The sequence below is a fragment of the Schistocerca nitens genome, chromosome 3 (assembly GCF_023898315.1).
Source record: "Schistocerca nitens isolate TAMUIC-IGC-003100 chromosome 3, iqSchNite1.1, whole genome shotgun sequence".
Classification (NCBI taxonomy): Eukaryota; Metazoa; Arthropoda; class Insecta; order Orthoptera; family Acrididae; genus Schistocerca; species Schistocerca nitens.
Window position 1 is genome coordinate 619,558,147 of NC_064616.1, and position 27,949 is coordinate 619,586,095.

Below are 27,949 nucleotides of genomic sequence, written 5' to 3' on the forward strand. Positions count from 1 at the left end.
ATGCAAAAAATAGCAGATAACGCTTGTATGGTGGCAGATGACGTCGTGGAAGGCATCCGGACAACAAAAGGAAAATTACTGAAAGAATCGACCACAACCAACCATCGAGCATTCCAGAATGGACCGGCAAAATCTATGTGCAAGCGTTGCCAAGGGGAAGTGGCTTTCGGCCATGCAAAGAATTTCCGCGGCGGTGCGGATTGTTGTTCGGCACACGCCATGCAAGAAGAGCACATACTCGTAATCGCAGCATCGATTCCGAACCAAGTACAGTGCTGACGAGCAAGGTGTTTCGTGCGCACTATACCCCAATGTCCTTGGTGAAGGAGCCGTAAGACAGAGGACTGTAACGAACGTGGGACCACTACTCTGGACTGATCATTATCAGAACGCAACAACAAAACACCACGTCGTACAAAACGTCTCTCCTTGTGAGCAAAATATCGGCGAACCAGCGGATCCTCGATCCGTGACTTCGACAAGGGCCAATGCATACCAACAAAACGCAAAACAGTAGCAAGGATAGGGTCAGCAGCTGTGGCTGTAGCTACACGACGAAAATCAATCGGAAACGATTCGACCACGTCACCGGTTTCCGAATCAATGAACAGGCAAGCAAGTTCGGAAGAATTGAATGCTTTATCCTCAGCAACAGGCAAACGGGACAACGCATTAGCAGTGGACCGATACAAGATCTCGTAGCGGTTGGCGACCTCAGAACGCAATGCGTGGGGAACATTGCGCGCTCTGAAAAATTTCGGTTGCGCGTGTACTTTCAGTTCCAACTGAGCTGCATAGTTCTTAGCGCAACCAAGGCCCGGTGCAAAAATGTCTGCAAATTCGTCACATAGACTAGAAACACTGGCTGAAGGCACAGTCTGGTTCACTGATAGGACCTGATTGACTATAGACAAGTTAAACAACTGAAATAAATCTAAACCAAACAAGTACACTGCCGAAGAAGAACAAAGAACGTAAAAAGACACAAGTTTTGTGTGTCCCTCGTATGTTGCAAGAAGAGTGCACTGCCCTAATACAGGGAGAGCTTGTCCGGAATAACTCGTGAGCCGAACATTGGCTGCACGCAACGGAGGTGCGCCCAGTTGTTTGTACGTGGCGTGATTGAGCAATGAAACTGCAGCTCCGGTATCGAGCTGGAACGGTATCACTTGTCCGGCAAAGTCCAAATCTACAAAAAGTTTATTGTCCTGCTGACGACAAGAGCGACTGTTTTGTGCAACGTGAACAGACACTGGTACAGAATCACGTGCGACGTGACGGGAGTGGCGTCGACGGCGACGCACACTTTGTGTGGGACGAACACAGTCACTGTTAGCGAGAGGAACACTGGGCGGAGTGGCACGAACTACATGAATGTCCATGGGCGAAGGTTCCCGAGCCCGAGTGTCCTTGGTTCGATTCCGGCGCGAAGCAAAGGGCCTGGAATGGTTGTGATTGTCTGATCTGAGCTTTTTCTGGCAAACACTTTGAACATGTCCTTTCTTATGACAGTAAAAGCAAATAGCTTGGCGTGACGGGCAATTGTCATGCGAATGTCTAGTTGCACACCGCGGGCATGATTTCACTGCATTTGCTTGCCTACACGGCACACGTGTTTGAGAGCTAGGCCGCAGCTGCGCGGACGTGCGCGAGGGCTGTTTAGCGGTCCGCGCAGCGCGCCCGGCGGGCCGGTTAATGTGACACACGGCTGGCGAAGTTTCAAATGATTCCTGAGCAAAGTCAAGTGTGTCTTGCCTATCCAATATGTCTATCACTTGTTGAAGGGAGGGATTAACTAGTTTCAAAATCTGTTCCCATATGCGAACATCAGAAACGTTCTGTGCTATTGCATCACGCACCATAGTATCTGAATAAGGGAGTCCACATTCACATTCAAACGCACACTCCCTAGTAAGTCCTTGCAAAGTTGCAACCCACTCCCTATTAGTCTGACCGGCCATACGTTTTGTACGAAAGAACGTATACCTTTTTGCAACGACATTTACTGTTTCTTTGAAATAGGCATCTAAAGCAGACAAAATTTCTTCGTAGGACAGAGTTGCTACGTCGCGTCGGGGAAACAATTTCACTATCACACAGTAGGTGGACACACCTACACACGAAAGCAAAAACGGCTGCCGCTCATTACCTTGAATTCTGTAGGCGGCGAGATGAAATCCAAATTGTCGGGACCATTCTGTCCAGGTTTCGTTGGCTGCCACAAAGCTACGAAACGGGGGTGCAACAGCATGATGTGGCTGCGGTAGCGATGAAGCGGCGGCGGCCGCATCGGTTTGCAGCGCACGTTGACCCTGGACGAGCTGTCCAAGGGCATCCAATAACGCCTGCGTCTGCTGATTCTGCAAGCGATAAAATTCGGACAGTACATCTGGAGAATGTAGCGAAGCCATGACACAAGGGAATGTAAGCAATGAGAAAGAACAAGATCCTGATTAATCCACGTCCCCAATGTAGTGGACTGTTAAGGCAGCCAGTCCACAGTGAAGTAGCCGAAAGGGCACGCGTCAACTCACGCCGTCTGGCGTTAAGTCTGGAACAGGATTCGTAATGAATGTGATAAAGAAAAGAACGTACCTACTAGAACACTTAACTTTTATATCGTCCTTTGGTATACAGCATTCTTGATGATACAAGTGAGACTCTTTAGATTCATGAAGTAACTAATGGCGCCTTGCTAGGTCGTAGCCATGGACTTAGCTGAAGGCTATTCTAACTGTCTCTCGGCAAATGAGAGAAAGGCTTCGTCAGTGTAGTCGCTAGCAAAGTCGTCGTACAACTGGGGCGAGTGCTAGTACGTCTCTCGAGACCTGCCTTGTGGTGGCGCCTGGTCTGCAATCCTGACAGTGGCGACACGCGGGTCCGACATGTACTAATGGCCCACGGCCGATTTAAGCTACCACCTAGCAAGTGTGGTGTCTGGCGGTGACACCACAGCGTCTACAGGTACAGCTGCCCATGCAGCTTCAACACGATACCACAGTTCATCAAGAGTAGTGACTGGCGTATTGTGACGAGCCAGTTGCTCTGCCACCATTGACCAGACGTTTTCAATTGGTGAGAGATCTGGAGAATGCGCTGGCCAAGGCAACAGTCGAACATTTTCTGTATCCAGAAAGGCCCGTACAGGACCTGCAACATGCGGTCATGCTTTATCCTGCTGAAATGTAGGGTTTCGCATGGATCGAATGAAGGGTAGAGCCACGGGTCGTAACACATCTGAAATGTAACGTCCACTGTTCAAAGTGCCGTCAATGCGAACAAGAGGTGACCGAGACGTGTAACCAATGGCACCCCATACCATCACGCCGGGTGATACGCCAGTATGGCGATGACGAATACACGCTTCCAATGTAGATTCACCGTGATGTCGCCAAACACGGATGCGACCATCATGATGCTGTAAACAGAACCTGGATTCGTCCGAAAAATGACGTTTTGCCATTCGTGCACCCAGGTTCGTCGTTGAGTACACCATCGCAGGCGCTCCTGTCTGTGATGCATCGTCAAGGGTAACCGCAGCCATGGTCTCCGAGCTGATAGTCCATGATGCTGCAAACGTCGTCGAACTGTTCGTGTAGATGGTTGTTGGCTTGCAAACGTCCCCATCTGTTGACTCAGGGATCGAGACGTGGCTGCACGATGTGTTACAGCCATGCGGATAAGATGGCTGTCATCTCGACTGCTAGTGATACGAGGCCGTTGGGATCCTGCTCGGCGTTCCGTTTTACCCTCCTGAACCCACCGATTCCATATTCTGCTAACAGACATTGGATCTCGACCAACGCGAGCAGCAATGTCGCGATACGATAAACTACAATCGCGATAGGCTACAATCCGACCTTTATCAAAGTCGGAAACGTGATGGTACGCATTTCTCCTCCTTACACGAGGCATCACAACAACGTTTCACCAGGCAACGCCGGTCAATTGCTGTTTGTGTATGAGAAATCGGTTGGAAACTTCCCTCAAGTCAGCACGTTGTAGGTGTCGCCATCGGCGCCAACCTGTGTGAATGCTCTGAAAAGCTAATCATTTGCATATCACAACGTCTTCTTCCTGTTGGTTAAATTTCACGTCTGTAGCACGTCATCTTCGTGATGTAGCAATTTTAATGGCCAGTAGTGTAAAAACAGGGTCGCGCAAATCTGTTCGTTCTCCCGCGTACCGGCCGGCCGCACACAGCTGTGATTCCTGAAATGTTGAAACATGCGGACACTCTCGAGGATTACAATCAAACATCTCGCTGCACACCTGGAGGTCTCTATTGATAATGCTGACATACTCGTCCAACAGGTGGGGTACTCAAAGGTGTGTACCCGCTGGGTTCTACGCCGCCTAACAGAAGACTTCCATCTGTGTTATCAAATGAAGGTTACACTAAATGGGATACAGTACGCAGATGATGGGAATGTTATTGATGCAGCAAGGTGTTGGCACCGATGTCGACCAATAGAGTGGCACCATATGGGCGTACAGGCGCTCCCAGTAAGGTGGTTTAAGGCCATCGCATACAACAGAGATTATTTTGAAAATCATGGTTTTGTTGTCAAACAGAGGTGAATAATATTTTTTTTTTGGTCATCAGTCTACTGACTGGTTTGACGCGGCCCGCCACGAATTCCTTTCCTGTGCTAACCTCTTCATCTCAGAGTAGCACTTGCAACCTACGTCCTCAATTATTTGCTTGACGTATTCCAATCTCTGTCTTCCTCTACAGTTTTTGCCCTCTACAGCTCCCTCTAGTACCATGGAAGTCATTCCCTCATGTCTTAGCAGATGTCCTATCATCCTGTCCCTTCTCCTTATCAGTGTTTTCCACATATTCCTTTCCTCTCCGATTCTGCATAGAACCTCCTCATTCCTTACCTTATCAGTCCACCTAATTTTCAACATTCGTCTATAGCACCACATCTCAAATGCTTCGATTCTCTTCTGTTCCGGTTTTCCCACAGTCCATGTTTCACTACCATACAATGCTGTACTCCAGACGTACATCCTCAGAAATTTCTTCCTCAAATTAAGGCCGGTATTTGATATTAGTAGACTTCTCTTGGCCAGAAATGCCTTTTTTGTCATAGCGAGTCTGCTTTTGATGTCCTCCTTGCTCCGTCCGTCATTGGTTATTTTACTGCCTAGGTAGCAGAATTCCTTAACTTCATTGACTTCGTGACCATCAATCCCGATGTTAAGTTTCTCGCTGTTCTCATTTCTACTACTTCTCATTACCTTCGTCTTTTCCGATTTACTCTCAAACCATACTGTGTACTCATTAGACTGTTCATTCCGTTCAGCAGATCATTTAATTCTTCTTCACTTTCACTCAGGATAGCAATGTCATCAGCGAATCGTATCATTGGTATCCTTTCACCTTGTATTTTAATTCCACTCCTGAACCTTTCTTTTATTTCCATCATTGCTTCCTCGATGTACAGATTGAAGAGTAGGGGGGAAAGGCTACAGCCTTGTATTACACCCTTCTTAATACGAGCACTTCGTTCTTGATCGTTCACTCTTATTATTCCCTCTTGGTTGTTGTACATATTGTATATGACCCGTCTCTCCCTATAGCTTACCCCTACGTTTTTCAGAATCTCGAACAGCTTGCACCATTTTATATTGTCGAACGCTTTTTCCAGGTCGACAAATCCTATGAAAGTGTCTTGATTTTTCTTTAGCCTTGCTTCTATTATTAGCCGTAACGTCAGAATTGCCTCTTCGTCCCTTTACTTTTCCTAAAGCCAAACTGATCGTCACCTAGCGCATTCTCAATTTTCTTTCCCATTCTTCTGTATATTATTCTTGTAAGCAGATTCGATGCATGAGCTGTTAAGCTGATTGTGCGACAATTCTCGCACTTGTCAGCTCTTGCCGTCTTCGGAATTGTGTGGATGATGCTTTTCCGAAAGTCAAATGGTTCAAATGGCTCTGAGCACTATGCGACTTAACTTCAAAGGTCATCAGTAGCCTAGAACTTAGAACTAATTAAACCTAACTAACCTAAGGACATCACACACATCCATGCCCGAGGCAGGATTCGAACCTGCGACCGTAGCGGTTGTTCGGTTCCAGACTGTAGCGCCTAGAACCGCACGGCCACTCTGGCCGGCTCCGAAAGTCAGATGGTATGTCGCCAGACTCATATATTCTACACACCAACGTGAATAGTCGTTTTGTTGCCACTTCCCCCAATGATTTTAGAAATTCTGATGGAATGTTATCTATATATAGTGTACTGCAATTCTCAATGAAACCAAAATGCTTTCATAAAAAAAATATTGCATTACTTGTTGAACGCCCCTCGTACAACTGTGTTCTGGGGTCCACGTGTGCAATTTATCTTCCACCCAGGTCAATTGCTCTGAAATTACCAAACAAGAGTTTAAGTTCCCTGTTTCATTGCAAATACGAAATGATAATAGATTTGTTTGTTTTAATGTATGTGGTTACTTATTTGCCATTTATCCTTAACATAATCTGTTGTCAACCATATAAATCTTAACTTGGTTGGTTTACCGTTAGTTTTCGGTCACACAACAATAACTGAAATCTCTTATAGGACAGTAGCGTCACTGGCGCCCAACTTACGATGACAAAGCATACCACTAGACTCTATGGACTGGAATACGGTTCAAGCTGCGGCACTCATAGAACTTTTGATCGACAGGTCACGTAAGGCAGATACAAACAAATTAAATGGGAGTAGCCACAATCCCGCTTGACTCACAGGGAAGTGCCACAAAAATTGTGGAAAGTCTGAACTTTCAGACTCAAGCGAAAATGCCTAACTATTTGCGAGAACTGTCAAAATCCAGTTTCCAGTTTGGTATTTTCAATCATCCTTGAGCTCTCTTATATTGCATCCATAATGATCGTAAAGGCAAATGAGAAAAGAACATCTCTTACAGAGTCGTTTAATAAATTGTTTCTTCCATATTCAATTGCTACAAGGAATGGAAAGAAACCTTAACACATAGCAAAAAATGTACTCTCACAGAAACTCCTTGCAGTACATTATAGAATATAAATTTACCAAAAAAATATGAACGAGGCATAAGTACGTTCTTTTGATGTAGATATGTCTGACTCAAAGGTTTGTAGTTTATCTACATCAGGAAAACGTTCCATACGTTGTTCCATCAATCTACAGAAGGCCCTACTAAATAGGTAATGCCTTGCGTTCCGCCTGGTCATTACCACGACGCAACACAGACATTGCAGCAGACATTCCTGGAAAACTGATAATCAATACTGCGTCCAAGGGGTGAGTTGTTCGTTAAAATTTAACGAAGTACTGGTCTGGGTATATAATAGCCGCTGTCCTACCGAGAAACGTAAGAGATCTCGATGTGAATTAAGTTTAGAATTATATCCTTTTTCGTAAACTTTACAACGCAGGAGCGTTTACGGGAGTTATAAGCATTGAGTCACAGAATCTAACGTAAAACGAAGATCTGTATAGAAGTGAAGCGCAAGTTCTCGTATTGCAGTAATCTTCTGTAGCTTCGAAACGCTGGGTCCTCGCTGAAGGTTCTGATGAGATATTGCTAAATTAAGTATTATCATTCGAACTGTTCGCAGTTATGCATTCTACTCAGGCTGGAGGTTTAGAGAGAGAAGGAGGTTTAAAACTTCGATACAAAATTACGTTGGTACCTGCTACATTCACGGCTGTACTCCGAAAGACATAGTTTGTGATGGAGAGACAGTAGTGTTCAGAAGCAGTACGACTGGAGAAATATCTTTTGGTCGCTCCTCAAAAGAAGCCAAATTTCTGCAATTTCCCCACCTCGGTCGTTGCGCGAGATGTATGTTCGAGAAAGCAATACGCTTTCTGATTTACACTATTATTTTTCTTTTGTTGAAATTGACGATTGAATCGGACCGTGGTCGTAGATGCGAATATCTCTTTCACTTCGACGAAGACGTGCAAGCGTATCTTCCACATTCCTAGCGAGCGGAATGTGCTGACAGAACATACTTACGGAAGCAGTGGTATAAGTTAGTCAGGCTAGTCAAATGGAGATTTGTAGCCAACTCCTCTCGAATGTAAAGAGTAAGGTATTGTAGTGATTAAGTAAGGAACCGCGTCCAGTCGCCGTTCTGACGTTCTGATTTAGATTTCCCGCGATTTTCAATCGGAGGTGCTCAATGTCCAACTTAATTAGATACATCGTGGTTTCTCCTGTAGTCAGATGAATGCTAGGGTATAGTAATATTTCACTAATACAATGAAAAATCAGCAGGATTAAAACAGGATGGAAATTAATTTCAACAAAAGAAAAAGAATAGTGTGAATCAGAAAGCGTATTGCTTTCTCGAGCACACATCTCGCGCGTTTTCCACAATGACAAAAAAGAGTCGTATATAAAGTACTAGACCTTGATCAAGTCCGAGGTGTGAGACACATACATATGTCATCATGATCATCATGTTCGCCTCTGGTAGCTGAGTGGTCAGCGCGACAGAATGTCATGCCTAACGGGCCGGGTTCGATTCCCGGCTGGGTCGGAGATTTTATCCGCTCAGGGACTGGGTGTTGCGTTGTCCTTATCATCATCATTTCATCCTCATCGACACGAAAGTCGCCGAAGTGGCGTCAACTCGAAAGACTTGCACCAGGCGAACGGTCTACCCGACAGGAGGCCCTAGCCACACAGCATTTCCATTTCCATCATCATCATCTGTTACAACTTGCTGGATAGTTTGATTCTGTTACAGTGAATCTTTCTTAAGAAGATGTTTGAACGTGGTTTGGGAAGTTCTGATTCAGCTTCAAGGCTCCACTACCATGTAAACATTTTGATCAAACACGCTGGCAGAATTTTGTTTAATTTCTAATTTCAGGGCAGCGTTTGATATGATTTTATGGAATTTTATGAAAGTTCCTTCCGACATTATAAGCCACACCACGATATCTAGTCAATAGTCTCCAACTGTGAAAATATTAGACATTCCTACTCCTGCTGTCTCCCCCTATTTATAAAATAAAAGCTACCTTAAGTATAAATGGTTTGCCTCTAATAATAATATCCCTGTTTGATATAGAATTACCCACCCACTCAGACACACATACACACATTCACACACACACACACACGTAGTGGGGGCTGTGTGCAATGGACTGTGCGGTTTTTGCGGTTAGAGGGTCTCGGGAAAGTACAGAAAGGGATACCCTCTGAAACGGTGCAGGACAGACACAGTATAACGTAACGAGTCTAGGGAGAATTCGTTGGCTAGAACTGAACATAATAATTAGTTAACGTTTGTTGAGCAGTCAAAATATAGCGTCAACATTACAAGTGCGACCAGGACGCGAATAAGCCTTCTGATCTTGAAAATTAAACCAGCAGTGTTGCTAATGTTCGTTACAAATGTTTCCCTGTTTGTTTAAAAAAAATGGCTCTGAGCACTATGGGACTTAACATCTATGGTCATCAGTCCCCTAGAACTTAGAACTACTTAAACCTAACTAACCTAAGGACAGCACACAACATCCAGTCATCACGAGGCCCTGTTTGCTTATGTTCATTATTTTATAATTCGCAAAACTTGTCTAACGTCAATAAATGGACCTCAGGATCGTCTTTTAGTAACTTATTTTGCTCCTACAGGAACAGGGCGTAAAGCAGACGGCGTAGGGCTCGTCCCTAGGACTTTCACGAGTCAAACTATATTCAGAGACGTACATTTGACGCTCTGATATATTTAATCCAGAGCAGTAAAGTTGCAAATGGGGCTCTCAAACGGGGTTGGACTTAAATTCATTCCATCTTGAAGCTGCAAATAGGAATCCGTGATCCAGCTCCTGAGAGGTGTGGACAGCTTCTGTGCGGGCAACGAGTTTAAAAACCGTCAGCAGTAGAAAATACATGAAGATGACAGGTTTAGAAATGGGAAATTAGGGGTGAAGCAGTATTCAAGAGACAAAAAGACGGCAACGCAAAAGTGTGCTGCGGCTTCAGCAGCGGAGACTCAGACGGAATGGCAGGCTTCGGAAGGGGCTAAGACCACGGCTACGGCTACGACATGGAGATTTCCACTGCCGGCATCGGCAGCAGATCCAAATTCTGCAGAGTCATTCACTTTCGACGTCAGCAGTACAGCAGAGGCAACCGTCAGAAAAGCTAACTACTTGCGTCGAAAGTGTAAACACGTGTGACTTTGGTGGCTCAACTTCGGAAACGGAGATTGTCCCGATCAAACGATAACGGAGCGCCTTTGGTTCGGATAGCCCTATATCAGAGTGAGAGAGTTTAGTTATGGAAGACCCAATTAAAAAGATATTGCGAATGATGAGGAAATAGAAACTAGTATTCTAGACTGAGGACTGACATGGGGAATTAGAAAATGGACCTAAAAACCGAGGAAGGGAAAATTAAAATGTATGTAGAGCGTATTATTGAGGGAAAGGTAACAGAGATTCGAAACTAAATGGGCAAAATCGCTATGAAGTAAACCGTGTCGATGGTAAAACTGAAAATGTCAAAATATCGATGCTTATAAAAGTGGAAAGATGCATTTTGAGTTGTGGAGCGCTTTAAATGACTATATTCTAAGACAGAATGCACTTGTGGGAGACAATCGAATGGCAGTCCAAAACATGTTTGCAAAAATCGTTGAGTTCGAAAGGGCCATTGTGCAGAAGCAGAGGGGTTTGGAAGAAGTAATTAATGCAGACACAGGACAACAAGAACAGCAAATTAAAGATATGAGTGGGACATTGGACACACTAGTAATTGTAATTGTAATTGTAATTGTAATAAATGTACCGCTGGGTGGACCAGGAACTACAAAATGTATTGCTAGCTACGTAAAAGTACCATCCGATAAATTTTCTTGCCGCGCTTGTAACATAAAATTGCTCAAACAGTCCACGGATGTAATGTCGGTCCATAGGTCCAACGGGCACAATATTTTGGCGATCATACTCGTACATGTCGCCATCGTCAGGTGCGCTGACGAACCGAGCTCCTGAGGGCGGGCGGCCGTCTTAAAACTACTCCCCCTGCGAGGCGTTCTCTCCGCGGTCCACGCCCGCGCGTCGGCGGTCGCTGAGACGTTGGTGTCGGCGTCTAAGGTGGCGTCGGTGTAATTGCCTCGTCCGCCATGGTCGTCCGTTCGTTTTCTTTGCTGAGCGTCTTTTTAATTAGACTCAACGCTGGTTCCCATGCCTTGCTGAGGCTATAGCCGCAATCTCGGTTGATGAGTCCGTCCCTGGCACGAATTTCGATAGCCTCTCTAACGACACTGTCCCAGTATTTAGATGTCTGTGCCAAGACCCTGGTATGTTGGTAGTCCATGTCGTGATTTTCGGACAAACAGTGCTCTGCGACCTCCGACGTTTTGGGGTACCTAAGTCGAGTGTGCGTCTGATGTTCTCGGCAACGATCTTCAATGGTGCGCACTGTCTGTCCAGTATAAGTCTTCTCACACTGAAACTGCATCTGGTATATGCTGACCTTGAGCAAACCGAGATCGTCTTTGACACTCCCCAATAATGCTCGTGTTTTATTGGGTGTGCAGAAGACAGTTCCTACTCGGTGTTTCCTCAATATTCGTCCTATTTTCCCCGATAGTGCACCAGTATACGGTATATAGGCAGTGGCTATCTCTTCCTGCGTGACTTCTTCCGTCTCCACACGCTGTACTGTAAAGGTGGGGCGGAGAGCGCGTCTAATATGCCATTCGAATACCCGTTTTTGCGGAATACAGTTTTGAGATGTTCCAGCTCATGGGACAGACTCTCTGCATCAGAGATGTTGCGCGCCCTGTGCACCTGTGTTTTTAGCACCCCATTCCTCTGCGGAGGGTGGTGGCAGCTATCCGCATGCAAATACAGGGCGGTGTGCGTTTTCTTCCTGTATACCCCGTGCCCTAGGGTGCCATCCGCTCTTATTTTGTCAATGACGTCCAGGAATGGTAATTTTCCTTCTTCTTCGGTGTCCATACTAAATTTGATGTTCGGATGTATGGACTTCAGGTGTGTAAGGAAGTCTAGGAGCTTGTCCCTTCCATAGGGCCAGGCCACGAATGTGTCATACACATAACGGAGAAAATAGGTAGGTTTCCATTTGGATGACGCCAAAGCTTCCTCCTTGAAGTACTCCATATAGAAATTCGCGACCACAGGCGAGAGTGGACTCCCCATTGCGATTCCTTCTGTTTGCTCATAGTATCCTCCATTAAAGAGAAAATACGTGGAGGCCAGAACGTGCCTGAAATGGTCGGTGGTCTTCTCGTCAAATTTCTGTGTAATAAGTTCAACTGACTCTCGAAGAGGCACCTTGGTGAATAATGAAACAACGTCAAAACTCACCAGGATATCTGAGTCTTTCAGCTTGAAGTTGTCGAGACGGTTTACAAAATCCACAGAATTACGAAAATGATGAGAGTATTTATCGAAATAAGGGCTTAGTAATTCTGCCAAGTATTTGGCCAGCAAATATGTAGGTGCCCTAATGTTGCTGACAATTGGGCGTAACGGCACGCCTTCTTTGTGGACTTTAGGGAGTCCATTAAGTCTTGGCGGTACTGGTCCTTGAGGTGTCAATTTCTTCGCGACACGCTCTGGTAAATCCGCGTCCTTGAGAAGAGCCCTAGTCTTGTTCTCCACCTTCTTTGTTGTGTCAGTGTTGATCTTCCTGTAAGATTCGTCATTTAGCAGGCTCTGCATCTTCTTAACGTAGTCCTTATGGGAAAGACCAACTGCAGCATTGCCTTTGTCAGCGGGTAAGACAACAATCTCAGGGCTCTGTCTCAGGTGTCGAATGGCTGCCCTCTCCCTGCTGTTAATATTCGACTTTATCGGTTTAGTTCTCGCCAGAGCACGGCAGGTTTCCCGCCGTACTTCCACAGCTGCTTCAGGTGGTAGTCGCGCAGCAACCTGTTCAACTGCACTGACAATGTCCGCTACCGGCGTGAACCTAGGCGTGGGAGCAAAATTAAGTCGCTTCTCCAGAACAGAAACTCCATCCCCAGTCAGTTCAATGTCCGTGAGACTGATGACCGACTTTTATGGAGCCTCCAGCGATGGTTTGTGAGAGAGACGAGAGAATTAAGATATCTGACAACCCGAGGCCTTCTTATGTGCAGAATCGGCGGTCACCGAGGTAACACCAACAATCCAGTCCCAGGTCGTGGAATTAAAATGATTGGCTAGCTGTAGATGTAATTTAAGTAGTTCCTGGGAGTTGTACTCAAGGCAGCGTCTGGTAAAGTGCACCCTCTCACGAACCAAGGCGAGGCTAGCACACTTCTTAATTCTCATAGCTGCTGTAGAATCGATGTGATGCGTGACCCTAGCAAAGTTTGGCATAACCTGATCGGCACGACATCTCTTCAGAAAAGCAAGAACACTCAGAAAACGGCTCCTTCGGTGGCGCAGCTTGTCGAATTTCTTCACGCTGCGATACGTCTCCTCCCCGTAGAGGTATACGATGCGATTCTTCAGTTTCTCCCGGCGTATTTCTTGCTCAAACAGTCCACGGGTGTACTGCCGGTCCATAGTGTCCAAAGGGCATAACATTTCGGCGATCAGAGATGACGCCATTGTCAGGTGCGCTGACGAACTGAGCTCCTGAGGGCGGGCGGCCGTCTTAAATCCTCTCCCCCTGCGAAGCGTTCTCTCTGCTGTCCACGCCCGCGGCCGCGCGTCGGTGGTCGCTGAGACGCTGGCGTCGACATCTGTGGTGGCGACGGTGTAATTGCCTCGTCCGCCCTGGTCGTCCGTTCATTTTCTTTGCTGAGCGTCTTTTTAATTAGACTCAATGCTGGTTACAATGCCTTGCTGAGGCTATAGCCGCAATCTCGGTTGATGAGTCTGTCTCAGGTACGAATTTCGATAGCCTTTCTAACGACGCTGTCTCAGTATTTAGATGTCTGTGCCAAGACCCTGGTAGGTAGTCCATTTCGTGATTTTCGGACAAACAGTGCTCTGCGACCGCCGACATGTTGGGGTACCTAAGTCGAGTGTGCCTCTGATGTTCTCGGCAACGATCTTCGATGGTGCGCACTGTCTGTCCAGTATAAGTCTTCCTACACTGACACTGGATCTGGTATATGCCGACTTTCCGCAAACCGAGATCGTCTTTGACACTTCCTAATAATGCTCGTGTTTTATTGGACGTGTTTTATAGGGCGAATATTGAGGAAACACAGAGTAGGAACTGTCTTTTGCCCACCCAGTAAAACACGAGCTAAAGACTAACTGGCACCTATACAAGGCTGAAGTCGTGAGAAATCTGGGGGAACGCCGCCCTGCTGAAGCTGAGGATGTGGACACCGTGGTTGACACCTCCAAGCATCCATCAAAGACGCCCTCACTACAGCCACACCGCCGCCGCGACCTCGTGGACGCCCAGTGCCCGACCTACCGCAGGATATCCTGGCCTGCATCAGGACCAGAAATCGACTCCTCAAAGATTGGCGCATCACCAGAGACCTGGAAATTAAAAGGCAGGCCTACCTCCTCAGACGACAGATCCAGGCAGCACTGAAGGAACACCGCAACAGAAGGCGGCCCTTCAACCTGACTCATCGATGTGGGACGCAACACGATACTTCTTGCGACCGTGACAGCGCCTCCCACCACTGCAGACGCCGGCGGGCACGGTCTATCGCCCACAGGAGAAGGCTAACGCCCTGGCGGACGTCTTCGAGGTGAACGTCCGTCCTATGGCGGCCATGCAGAACAGACAACACGTGCAGCTTGTGGAAGAAAGGCTGGTCACATATATCGCTGCATCGGCAGAAGAAGACGAAGTGCCCAAATACGACAACCCGGAAGTGACTGCCCCAGAAGTACTAGCCTGCCTCAAGCTCCTTCCTACAGCCAAAGCCCCAGGACACGACGCCATCTCAAGCCTGGCACTGAAAGCACTACCACCAGCAGCTGACGAAGTCCTAGCCAATATCTTCAACAAGATTATCCACAGCAGGACCTACCCCAAGGCATGGAAGCATGCCCTGGTAGTTGTGGTCACCAAACCAGGCAAGAATCGAGTCGACCCAAGGAGCTACCGGCTCATCAAACTTCTGCCGTTCATCAGCAAGGTCTTCGAAAGGATCCTCCTCAGCCAATTACAAAGGACGACCACCGACGATGACCTGCTGCCATCAGAACAGTTTTGATTCAGAGATGGCCACTCTACCACACTTCAACTACTCCAAGTAGTTAACGAAGCCACAGAAGCATTTAACCAGAGAGACTTCTGCGGCCGCGCGGGGTTAGCCGAGCGGTCTGGGGCGTTGCAGTCATGGACTGTGTGGCTGGTCCCAGCGGAGGTTCGAGTCCTCCCTCGGGCATGGGTGTGTGTGTTTGTCCTTAGGATAATTTAGGTTAAGTAGTGTGTAAGCTTAGGGACTGATGACCTTAGCAATTAAGTCCCATAAGATTTCACACACACACACACACACACACACACAGACAGACTTCTGCGGAGCCCTCTTCTTGGACATCAGCAGGGCCTTCGACAGCGTATGGCACTCAGGAATCCTGTACAAACTCTTCGTGCTAGGATTCCAGGGAACCTATGTACAGCTGCTTGCAACATACCTACAGAATCGGAAGCTCGCCGTGCAAGCCGAAGACACTACCTCCACCATCCGACAAGTGCGAGAGGGAGTACCACAGGGATCGGTCCTTGGACCGATCCTTTACTCCCTCGACACATCTGACCTCCCTAAGACGCCACGTATCATCAGGGCGATGTATGCAGATGACACTGCCCTCATCACTCGCAGCAGATGGCCGCAAATCGTGCATCGACGCCTACAAGATGCCTGCAATGACTTGGAAGACTGGGCAGCGAAGTGGAAAATCGGATTTAATGGCATGAAGAGCCAGGCGCTGCACCTCACCAAACGACGAAGACCAGTGCTACCACAACTGCTGCTCTTTGGGGAATTCGTCCCATGGACAGACAAGGCCAAATACCTTGGAGTCATCCTGGACCCGACGCTCACGTGGCGAAAACACTTCGCAGACGCTCGAAGGAGGGCATAGGCCCGCCTTGGAGCTCTGGACCCTCTCATTAAGAACAGATCTTCACTCCCGATCGACTCTGGACTCCTCTTGAACAAGTCCTGTGTGAGGCCGATTATGGAGTATGCCTGTAAGTCTGGGGCAACACGGCCGGCTGCCACATTATCAAGTTGCAGCGACTGCAGAACATTGCCTTGAGATGGCTATTTCATGTCCCGTGACTATTCCCTGCACAGCACCTTCATGAAGCAGCCCAGGTGCCGGAAATGCTGCAGCGCTTCAAACAACGGGCTGCGAGAGCTTACAGAAAACTCAGAGACGCGACCTCACCACTCGTCCGCCAGTTAGGCCGACAAAAGGAAGACATCGACCGCTACAAGTGGCCTGTGGCCCTACTGGACAGACGGTAGATCCACCTGCAGACAACCTCAAGACCACGACCAACCGCACAGTGACGACACATCACAAAGTGAAGGCTAGCCCAACGATGCAGAATCCAGAAGAAGCAGTCAATGCCTACAGGGTAACGTGCTGCATTACACCCATCGCCAGATATAGAAGAAGCGTTCAACCCTCAGGAGCTCAGTTCCTCCGAGCGGTCTAAGGCGCTGCAGTCATGGACTGTGCGGCTGATCCTAGCGGACGTTCGAGTCCTCCCTCGGGCATGGGTGTGTGTGTTTGGCCTGAGGATAATTTAGGTTTAAGTAGTGTGTAAGCTTAGGGACTGGTGACTTTAGCAGTTAAGTCCCATAAGATTTCACACACATTTTTTGAGCTCAATTCCTCAGCTCACCTGACTATGGTGACATGTCTGATCGCCGAAGTATTGTGCCCATTGGAGACTATGGACCGGCAGTACACCCGTGGACTGTTTCAGCAAGAAATACGCCGGGAGAAACTGAAGAATCACATAAGATAGAATTGGTTGAAAGGCAGTTAGAAGCGGACGCGTAGTCATGGACAAATAAGATGAATAATCGATTTACAAGTTACGAAGCGTTTGAAAAGTGTTTTCCCAATAAATTCTGGAGTGAGGCGAAGCAGACACGACTCCAGAACGAATTATGAAACGGTACAAGTTATAGATATGGCAATATGACGATAAGGGAGTTTTGTGTACGTGAGATAACTAAACTAATGCACAAAAGTCAACTGCTAGGCATTCTGACTGAAATTACAACACTCAAGCATCGACTTCCAGAATCTTTGCAGTGGAATGTGGTGCATAGCCCAACCAACTCAGTTCAAATGGTTCAAATGGTTCTGAGCACTATGGGACTTAACATCTGTGGTCATCAGTCCCCTAGAACTGAGAACTACTTAAACCTAACTAACCTAAGGACATCACACACATCCATGCCCGAGGCAGGATTCGAACCTGCGACCGTAGCAGTCGCGCGGTTCCGGACTGCGACCGTCTCAGTCGATGAAGTTTTAGATTCCGTTGGAAAGTAGGAAAAGACGCTGAAATTTAAGTTGCAAAATTTTAACAGGAGACAAGGAAATGGGAATCACTATGGTAATTTCAACTATTAGGAACGAAACCAACATAATCAGTTTCACCGGAACAGTAACAGAAATGAGAATAATTATCAAAGGGGCAATAACCAAGAAGGAAATTTTAGGAATCGCGATAGGGAGCAAACAGTTGAAGGACCACATAAACGAGAGTAGGTGTAAGAAACCATGTAATGAAACCATGGCTTAATAAAGGAATAAACATATTTTGTAACTGGACAAGGGAAATGTTTATTACAAGAAGAAAGAGTAACGACCCAGCAACATTTAAATATTATAAAAACTACTTTACTGTATTATGGGAAGTTATTAAAAACCCCAGATGTGTGTATATTATGTTTGACATTAGCACCTCTTATAATAAAACTAAACAATTTGGAATACTGTTGAGAAAGAAACAGGACAATCAAGAGCACAGTAAGACTGTATTACCATCAAACTCATTGAAAAGATTATTAGCAAAAATTTAGAAGTTGAAAATAGTTTTAATATCACTTTTTAAATGTTGTGAAGAAAATAGTATCCAGATGTTCATTAAAAAAGGCTAAGCTATAGATGGGAGAAGTCGCCACATGTTCATGTTTTTTAATGAACTAGAGGTACGAGAGACGTTGCAATTTGTGCTGCCATTGCAAGCACCAATTCTTTCTCTGCAAATCACGTGCCTGAAAGTCACTGTGGCTGTATTCTTCTGCCAGGAGGCTTTAAATGACGTCGCCGGGCTGACCAGAGGCTGTTCACATTGGGAATCACTCTACAATGTGTGCCGCCCGCCATCACCAGTCCTTCAATGGGAGCTCCCCCAGAAGAGTCCTTCACTCAAAGTCACACCCAGGACTTCAGTACACATCTCGTCCAAGTACTTCATACTGTCCGCTAATGCCTCTGCACCGAGCCGCATCCCAAGTCTTCATTCCATATATCGTCTGGGTTCTCCACCCCAAGCCTGACACTGGCTGCAACTACACCCCATCTGTGGGCAACTCACAGTGTCTACCAGAGCATGCCAGCCATGTCTGCAGCCCACATGATGGAACCCCATTTCTGCAGCAGCCATGCTACGTCCAACAGGCTGCAACCTCCTGCCTCGCTGTGATCTCTATCCTGGACTGTCCTTGAGCCCTACCAGTCTCCAGCAATATTGCTGCACCAACGTCGCCGTTGTCAGGATTCCACCAGTGTTACATAAATGACTGTTGGTGGAATGGAACCAAGTAAGCCTGAATAACTGGTTCCATTATTGAGAGTAAATAACGTTCATTTATTCTTGCTACCTCATGCCCCATTAATTGACATGACTCTTTCACCTATGACACAAATGCATCATTATGATTCCTGGGTCCGGTACTGGTTTCGCTGTTAGAGGCACCAGAGTCGCTGCAATTAGAACTGCAATCACAGGCACCAATTTTTGGCCCACAGATCATGTGCCCACCGATCACTGTGGCAGTATTCGTCCACTGGATGGCTTTAAGGGATGCTGCCCAGTCGATCAGACCCAGTTTGCATCCCTCATTTCGCCCCATTGCAGTCGTTTGCTCAGAGTCACGTCCAAGTCTTCACTCCACATCTCGTCCGAGTACTTCATATCAGCCGCCAATGCCTCTGCTCTGAACCACGTCCCAAGTCTTCATTCTGTGTTTCCTCTTAATTTTCCGTGCTGGGGCTGACATTGGCTGCACCTGCGGCCCATCACTGTGCAACTCACCATCGCTCCAAGATCACGGCGACCACATCCGCAGCCCATCCAATGGAACAATCTCTCTGCAACAGCCACACTACCTCCAACTAGCTACGAGCTTCTGACTCAGCGGGACTTCTCTTCTGGACCACCCACAAGCCCTACTACTCTTCACTGGTACAGCCCCACCGACGTCAGCCTTGTCAGGACTCTCCCAATGCTACATCAGTGACTATCAGTGGAATGCAACCAAGTAGTGTTGATTCAAGCCTGAATGACTGTTTTGTTGTATTACATTACAGAGAGTAAATAAAGTTCATTTATTTTTGCTGCATGTGATACATTAATGGGCGTAGACACACATGAAAGCATCATTACGACTCCTGAGGTTGTTACTGGTTCCGATTAGTCTCTCTGCATTGGTCACTACTGACTGGATTACAAAGTCTGTAATTGTTGGAGGGAGGCAACGAACTTTCTCATGTCAGAGAAACTCTGTGATGTGGCCTCCTTTTTTAAGTGCATATGGTAAGACCAATTTCGCGCTCAAGTACCCTCAGGACATCCATGCCTGTGACAACCGGATTAGCGCCAGCAACTGTCTACAACGATCGTTTTCGGAAACAAGACCATTTCCGCGAAAACTGAGAGCCACCTAGAAGGTGCCATGTCCCTGCTTTTGAGTCACCATGAAAAGCTTTCCGCCAATCTTACGGGACTGCAGAGTTCTCCAGGCCCACTCACTTCTGGTGAGAAATCGAATACCTGCCATTTAAGGAAAATGGACTAGGCTCGCGCAATTAATTATTGTACAATAGTGGCTGAGCTGAAACAAAATTGGAAAGCAGTAAGTTACAGTCATGTCACACATGTCTCATGGTTGTGTCATATAGCGCAGTGTACCATTGGCAATCCTTCCTGGTTAAAGTCTTAGGCCTATATTACATAGTAAAAAGACTTTTTCAAACATCTTTTGTGGTATCATTCAGAGATTGAGGTGCTCTACCAAAGTCGGCAACACATATCGATACCACAGACGTTAGTGAGGTCTCGCTACAATTCGCAATCACGTATGAGAGGCACTCCTGAAGACCACGCATCCCCTTTCAGCAAGCAGTGCCCTTTCACCAGAAGTCAGTATAGGGCCGAACCCAGAAGCGCTCTGCCCCAGTTCGTGACGGCAATGAACATCATCGTGTAGGACAGTAGCAATTGTTAATGTTTCTGATGAAATATGATTTCGTAAATGTTGCATTTTGTACTGCAAGAGAACAGGTTGTTAATAAGTGTATCAAGTTACGCTTTGCTGGTCAATGACAGTTGTAAATTATTCAATAATCCTATGGCAAAGAAGTGTGTCAAAGTTAGGTAAATCTTCTATTCATTTATGTAATAAAGTGAACTAATATTTCATGGGTTCTAGTTTGATGAGCTTCCTTCCAGAGCAATCAAAGAACCCACAGTTATTGCTGGACGAACGTAGTTTCCTCTGGTCATAACATCTTTTATGAAAGACGTTTTATAGCATTAGAATACGAGTTATTTAGTAAATACGTACGATGTATTTTTGTTTTTGTGACAAGTTACGCATCTTTGAGGATCTCCTCACTATTGGTCTACGGACCAAGCAGCGTACCTAATGCAATTCTTACTTGCCGACCACTGTCTTGTAACACAAACCCTTCCTACAGACAACTACCAAGGTCCATGCACCGAGCAAGGTGGCGCAGTGGTTAGACACTGGACTCGCATTCGGGAGAACGACGGTTCAATCCCGCGTCCAGCCATCCCGATTTAGGTTTTCCGTGATTTTCCTAAATCTCTCCAGGCAAATGCCGGGATGGTTCCTTTCAAAGGGCACGGCCGACTTCCTTCCCCGTCCTTCCCTAATCCGATGAGACCGATGACATCGCTGTCTGGTCTCCTTCCACAAATAAACCAACCAACCAACCAAACCATGCAGTCCAAGGGCCGAATTACCACTTCCTGTATTTTAATTATGAACTCCGCATTAATCACATCAAATATCTGTCCATCGATATAGCGTTCTTATGTAGCTTAAAGGCAGAAAATATTTTAAAAATGATGACAACATGAAATTATTTTATTGCTGATTACGATGGTTTGAAGGGTGCTTTGTGCGAATATAAATGTATTTTAGACCAAATCCTTATTTAAAGAGCCTCAGTGTCAGTTGAAATGGCATCTTGAAGAGTGAGACTCATCCACTTGTTGCTCTGTGAATTCTCTTCTTTGAATTCGTAAGCTTGATGTATTTTTTTCCATCGTTTTGAGCTTTCAGATATTGATTACATTCTTTGTTGTTTCGCATTTCTTTGTTTCATATAATAAAAAAGTAACACGTGTGTTCTTTGTTTCTGAGCAAGGAAATGAGGATACTGGCCTCCAAAGGTTTTGAAAAAAGATCTGGAGGACCTAAAAGGAAAAAAGTGAATATAATGAAAGCAAAATTAGGCTTGTGTATGGCATGCGTACTATTGGAAAGGAGTTAACCGCACCGAAAACTTTATATGCCATTAGTAACTTACCGAGCCCTTCTATAAAATCTCAGAAAAACCAAAAGATCATCTGTCACCAAGGAAATTCTTCTCTGAAAGCATTCTAACCTTATCTTTAGTCACAGAATGAATTCTCACTCTGCAGCGGAGTGTGCACTGATCTGAAACATCGCGGCAGAATAAAACTGTGTCCCAAACTGGGATTCGAACCTGGGAACCTGAGAACCTGCTTCGAGTGCTGGTCCAGCAGACGTCTTATCTTTAGTTATGTTAACTTTCTAGGGTACCTGTAAGCTTCCTTCGAAAGCGCTTGTATTCTGTAACGATGGCTTTCGCATCAGCCAACAATACGCGTTGGATCTACATCAAGTAGGTCCACATTCAGACAAACAATAGAGCTTCGAAGTTTCTTGTGGCAACTTATCGGCCTCTGGATGTAGGATTCAGAAGACTGTAGGTTGTCCCTTAGTTGGCACGTTACGGTGTTTACATTGCAAGGTAAAATGCGTTTGATCAGCTGTACAAGAAGGTCCAAAGCCCATAATCTAACCGAGATACACAACCGAATATTTAATTAAACAAATGAAACATTGTATCATAAGATGCGTTTGGACACCTAAAAGGCCATAAAATCTCTGGCTGTAATTAATTTTTGGGAAACGAGAACAAGATTTTTTTATTTGCTGATTTATTTATTCCTTTCAATTGTACACTTGTGTCAGTCACAAACTATCCAAAAAGTACCTCATAATATACTGACAGAAAATAAAAAAGAATGACAGCACATTGAACAACAGAGTTCGACGATCAAAATAACACCAAAAGCTCTTGTATCCGAATATGAAGATTATACGAGGGTAATCCCAAAACTAAGGTTTCCTATTTTTTTTATAAGTACAGAACTCTGTTTGTGTGGCAGTTGGTCACACCTTTATGAAGAGTGCTTCACGCGCTGTGTGTAAACATGCGCGCCGGCAGGAGTGGCCGAGCGGTTCTAGGCGCTACAGTCTGGAACCGCGCGACCGCTATGGTCGCAGGTTCGAATCCTGCCTCGGGCATGGGTGTGTGTGATGTCCTTAGGTTGGTTAGGTTTAAGTAGCTCTAAGTTCTAGGGGACTGATGACCTCAGCAGTTAAGTCCCATAGTGCACTGAACCATTTGAACCATTAAACATGCGCACGCCGCGCTGAGGCGCTCAGTCTTAGGTTGGCAGCCGTTGAGAATGGAGCTCCCGTTGGATGTTACCGCCAAGTGCGAATTGCGCACAGTTATTCGGTTTTTGAACGCAAAGGGCACTGCGCCGGTTGAAATCCATCGCCAATTGACGGAAGTGTATGGTGAGTCGTGCATGGATGTCAAAAATGTTCGTAAGTGGTGTAGAGAGTTTGCAGCTGGTCGGACCGACATTCACGACGAACAAAGGAGAGGAAGACCGTGAATTTCTGAGGAGGCAGTGTTGAAGGTTGAGCAAAGCATGCATGAAGATCAGCATATCACCCTGGATGATCTCTGCACGTTCGTTCCTGAGGTTTCCCAAAGCACCGCTCACAGAATTTTAACAGAAACATTGAACTACCGGAAGGTGTGCGCAAGATGGGTGCCACGCATGCTGACTGAAGACCACATGCGGTAACGAGTTGATGCTTCCCGCGCATTTCTTCACCGCCTTGCAGCCGAACAGGACAACTTTCTGGACTCAATTGTCATGGGTGACGAAACTTGGGGATACCACTTTACACTTGCGACCAAGCAACAATCACGCCAGTGGCGGCATCCTTCTTCGCAGTATGGCGGCGAGCTGGTATGACATGGGCATACAAAAACTGCCACAGCGTCAACAAAAATGCATCGGCAGAAATAGTGATTACGTCGAAGAATAGCTAAATGTTCAAGCTGTAAACTGATGTAAACCATTGTAGAAATAAACAGGTCTATGTACTTTTAAAAAAATGGGAGACCTTACTTTTGGAATTACCCTCGTATATAAAGGGCAATCAAATAAAAAACGAGTCTGATGTAAAAAAGTAAGTAAACATTTATTATTTCAAAAGTAATCGCCATAGCTGTTAATACATTTACCCCACTGTGAGGCGACACAGTCAGTCCCAAATGGAAACGTTTTGCAAGATCCCCTCGCTTCTAAACTGATACTGTTATTCCTCAGCTTAGCCGCGAGTCCGTAGAGGGTGGTATATGTGACGTACAGTATAACTGGTAAACATTTCCACCCGGAATTTTCGAGTGTAAGTCGGACCTTCCTTGAGCCGACTTGGTGGGTCGTGTCGTCGGATTTCTTCCTACCTGTGCGCGGTGCAGCTCTCTTAAATGTCGTCCCGTGCAGATTCTTCATTGGCGCATTGGATGTCTCTGTCGGTGGAAGTTAATTATCTGAAATTGCTGTCGATCAACTTTGGAGTATCTATTTACACGAAATTAACATTCAGAATGCCGTAATATTACTTTTATTCCTATTAGATCAATAATGAAACACTCATGTCACAAACTACTCGTAACCGAGAGCATGGCCACCGTCGAACAAGATAGGAAGATCTCTTAACGCCGATTGCCGACTTTGGCGCCCAGTCCGTATCTCTTACTAGTTTCGTCACAGTTCGCGGCTTTCCGATCAAGTTCGTACTTACTAAGATATCCATTTGTTAATGACGGGTGTGAATTTTAACGAGGCAAAATTACGATAAATAGGTTTAAACATCCAGAGGCTCCTCCTAGTATTCATGTTGTCATAAATGACTTTAATTATTAAATATAAATAAACAAAATCGGTGACTTTGGCGTCAAGTTGGTGGTACTTCCCGTCATGTATATTTCCCAGGCTGACGCTTGTTGCTACGGTCCAGCGCCGAGCCCCACTCCACTACGCGCGACATATGGTCGCTTCGTCACCTAGCCAGCCAGTGTGGGAAATGCTCTCCGACTCATGGCCGGCTACGGACTACAACACTTCCTAACTATTCTGAATACATCACTAAGAGATAATAATTTATTAAAACTGGTAAAAATGTCTTCCTCACGTAAGACGCAAATTACAGCTTTCAGTTGCCTATGGAACCATGATTGCACCCGGACGTGCACCTCTTTGTCCGAAGCAAATGGACAGCCACGAATGTCTTTCTTCATGGCCCCACAAATATGGAAATCGCATGGGGAGTCATTGGAACCGTATGTAAGGACTCCAAGATTGTTTCGACTGTGCTGGAGAAGTTTCTCTGCGAAAGTCTTACACATCATCCATACAGTCCCGATTTCTCCCCGTGCGATTTCCATATTTTTGGATCTTGAAGAATCATGGTACTCTAGACAAATGCAAACATGTTTCCATGACGGCACCGACCGTCTTGTCTCACAGTGGGATAAATGTATTAACAATTATAATGTTTACTTTTGAAATACTAAATAATGTACTTTTTTTTCGTTCTGTCTCCTTTTCATTTGATTGCCCCCTATAGATTTAGATGATACGCTAGTAACAGACGCCGCCTGCATTCTGCCTCAAAGCTGTATCCATCACGATGGAGGCGGCCATCTAGGCTCTGACGAAGAACTTCGCCATCAAGGAAACAGCCCACTATTACAAAACTTCCCGATGGCCAAACGGGATTGATCGTCTGATGGCTCTCCTGTTTCACCACCAATGAAATAGAGAAGCTGGGAGAATAATAAGCTGTTTTAAACAGCACATAAGATAGTCGTCAACGGAACGGTGTCTGCACGTTGCTGTCCCTACACTTTGGACCCTTAATCTGCAACACAATACGAATTTCACATCAGCATCGACGTATAGGCTCACACTTACAGACGCCACACAGGACAGGTTCCCACAACACTCGTTGGCCACAGACTGCAGGCAGATTTACACAACCAACACTGAGAGCAGCTACCTCAGTCTACAGCACCCGCACTACACGCCTCCGCCACTTCTCTGTAGCTTGCAGTACCACTTCTACACCTTCTGGTACCATACAGTCTACACCTGCGGAGGCCTTGGTCTTTTCCAGGAGATCCAACATTCCAGCCATCATCCTGCACCACATAGAGAGATCAGTAATCTGGGTGGGACCTGTTGCTGGCAGCTGGGACACCTATCAGCACCTCTTCCTTACGAGGACAGAGAAAGGAAAGGTCGCTCATATGTAATGGCTACGGGGAGAAATATCTTAAACCCCAACTGGAAAAGTTGTCGATTGAGACGGCTCGCCAGGAAGAGACGTCGCTTACATCGTGCGGGAAACATGTTCACTGAATATCAGTAGCAGTTCAAGCAGCATTCACTATTGGGGAAGAATTACGTGGTTTAATGTTATCGCCTATAGATAGTGATAAAGGAACAACCACCTCGTTCCGCACTTCATTTCAATTGGGGTGCATCGAGTTTTCCCGTATATATGCTGATCATTGCGTTCTAGATCATCGCACATTTGATCTAATATTGATTTTGTACATGGTTACGACTGGTATACGTTGGGACTTGTGATTCTCACTGCATGCAAGAAATTGGCTGTGATCTGATCCCCGCCCTTCAAACTTTGCGTATTTTATTCGTATTCTTACTCCATAGTTTTAATAAACTGTGTTAATTCCACCGATATTGGAAACAACAACACAAGCAAATGAGCGTTGGAAAATGAGAAACAATGAAAAGGTCTACCAAAACAAATGTAATATGGAAGATGTAATGGCAAAACAAAGATTGCCCTTTTTTCACCTCTATTGAATTAAAAACGATAAGTTAATCAACAAAATATTGCTACATTTCTGTAAAAGAACCCAACGATTGCCTGGATCACAGAAATAAGAAAAAACTTCAAGTTAACAGAAACGTCAGACATTAACTTTAAGAAGAAATAAATAAAATATTCGAGAACTCTCCACTAGAAAACGAATGGGCTCAAAATGGACAGAAGAAAGAAAGGGGCAACATGGGGAGAAGATAAAAGAGTACGGAAAACATAATTAACAACAAAGAAAGTAGAGGAAGTGAAGTTGTTACTTGATCCCCGTAGGTCAATACGAAGATGAAGAAATAATAATTGGCTCCTTCTACCGACCCGACGACTCAGATGATATAATAGCCGAAAGCTTCAAAGAAAACGAATCTCATTACAAATAAGTACCCCACTCATACAGTTATAATTGGTGGAGACTTCAATCTACCCTCAATTTGTTGGCGAAAATACATGTTCAAAGCCGGTGGTAGACAGAAAACATCTTCCGAAATTGTACTAAATGGCCGGCCGCGGTGGCCAAGCGGTTCTAGGCGCTTCAGTCCGGAACCGCGCGACTGCTACGGTCGCAGGTTCGAATCTTGGATGTGTCTGATGTCCTTAGGTTAGTTAGGTTTAAGTAGTTCTACGTTCTAGGGGACTGATGACCTCATAAGTTGAGTCCCATAGTGCTCAGAGCCACTTGAACCATTTGTACTAAATGCTTCCTCTGAGAATTACTTTGAACAATTAGTTCATGAGCCCACACGAATTGTAAATGGTTGTGAAAACACACTTGACCTCTTAGCCACAAATAATCCAGATCTAATAACGTCATGACGGATACAGGGATTAGTGAACACAAGGTCATTGTAGCGATGCTCAAAACCATATCAACAAAAACCACTAAAAATAAACGCAAAATATATCTATTTAAAACAGCACATAAAAATTCGCTTGATGCCTTCCTAAGAGAGAGTCTCCATTCCTTCCAAGTTAATTATGTAAGTGTAGACCAGATATCGCTCAAATTCAAAGATACAGCATCGACAGCAATAAATAGATTCATACCGCATAAGTTAATAAGAGACGGGACTGATCCACCATGGTACACAAAACACGTCAGAACACTGTTGCAGAAGCAACGAAAAAAGCATGCCAAATTCAGAAGAACGCAAAATCCCCAAGACTGGCTAAGTTTCACGGAAGCTCGAAATTTGGTGCGGACGTCAATGCGAGATGCTTTTAATAGTTTCCACAATGAAATATTATCTCAAAATATGGTAGAAAGCCCAAAGAGATTCTGGTCGTATGGAAAGTACACCAGTGGCCAAAAACAGTCAATACCGTCACTGCGCGATAGCGATGGAAATGTTACCGATGATGGTGCCACTAAAGCGGAGTTACTAAATACAGTTTTCCGTAATTCCTTCACGAAAGAGGACGAAGTAAATATTCCAGAATTCGAAACCAGAACAGCTGTTAGCCCTGAATGACATAAAAAATA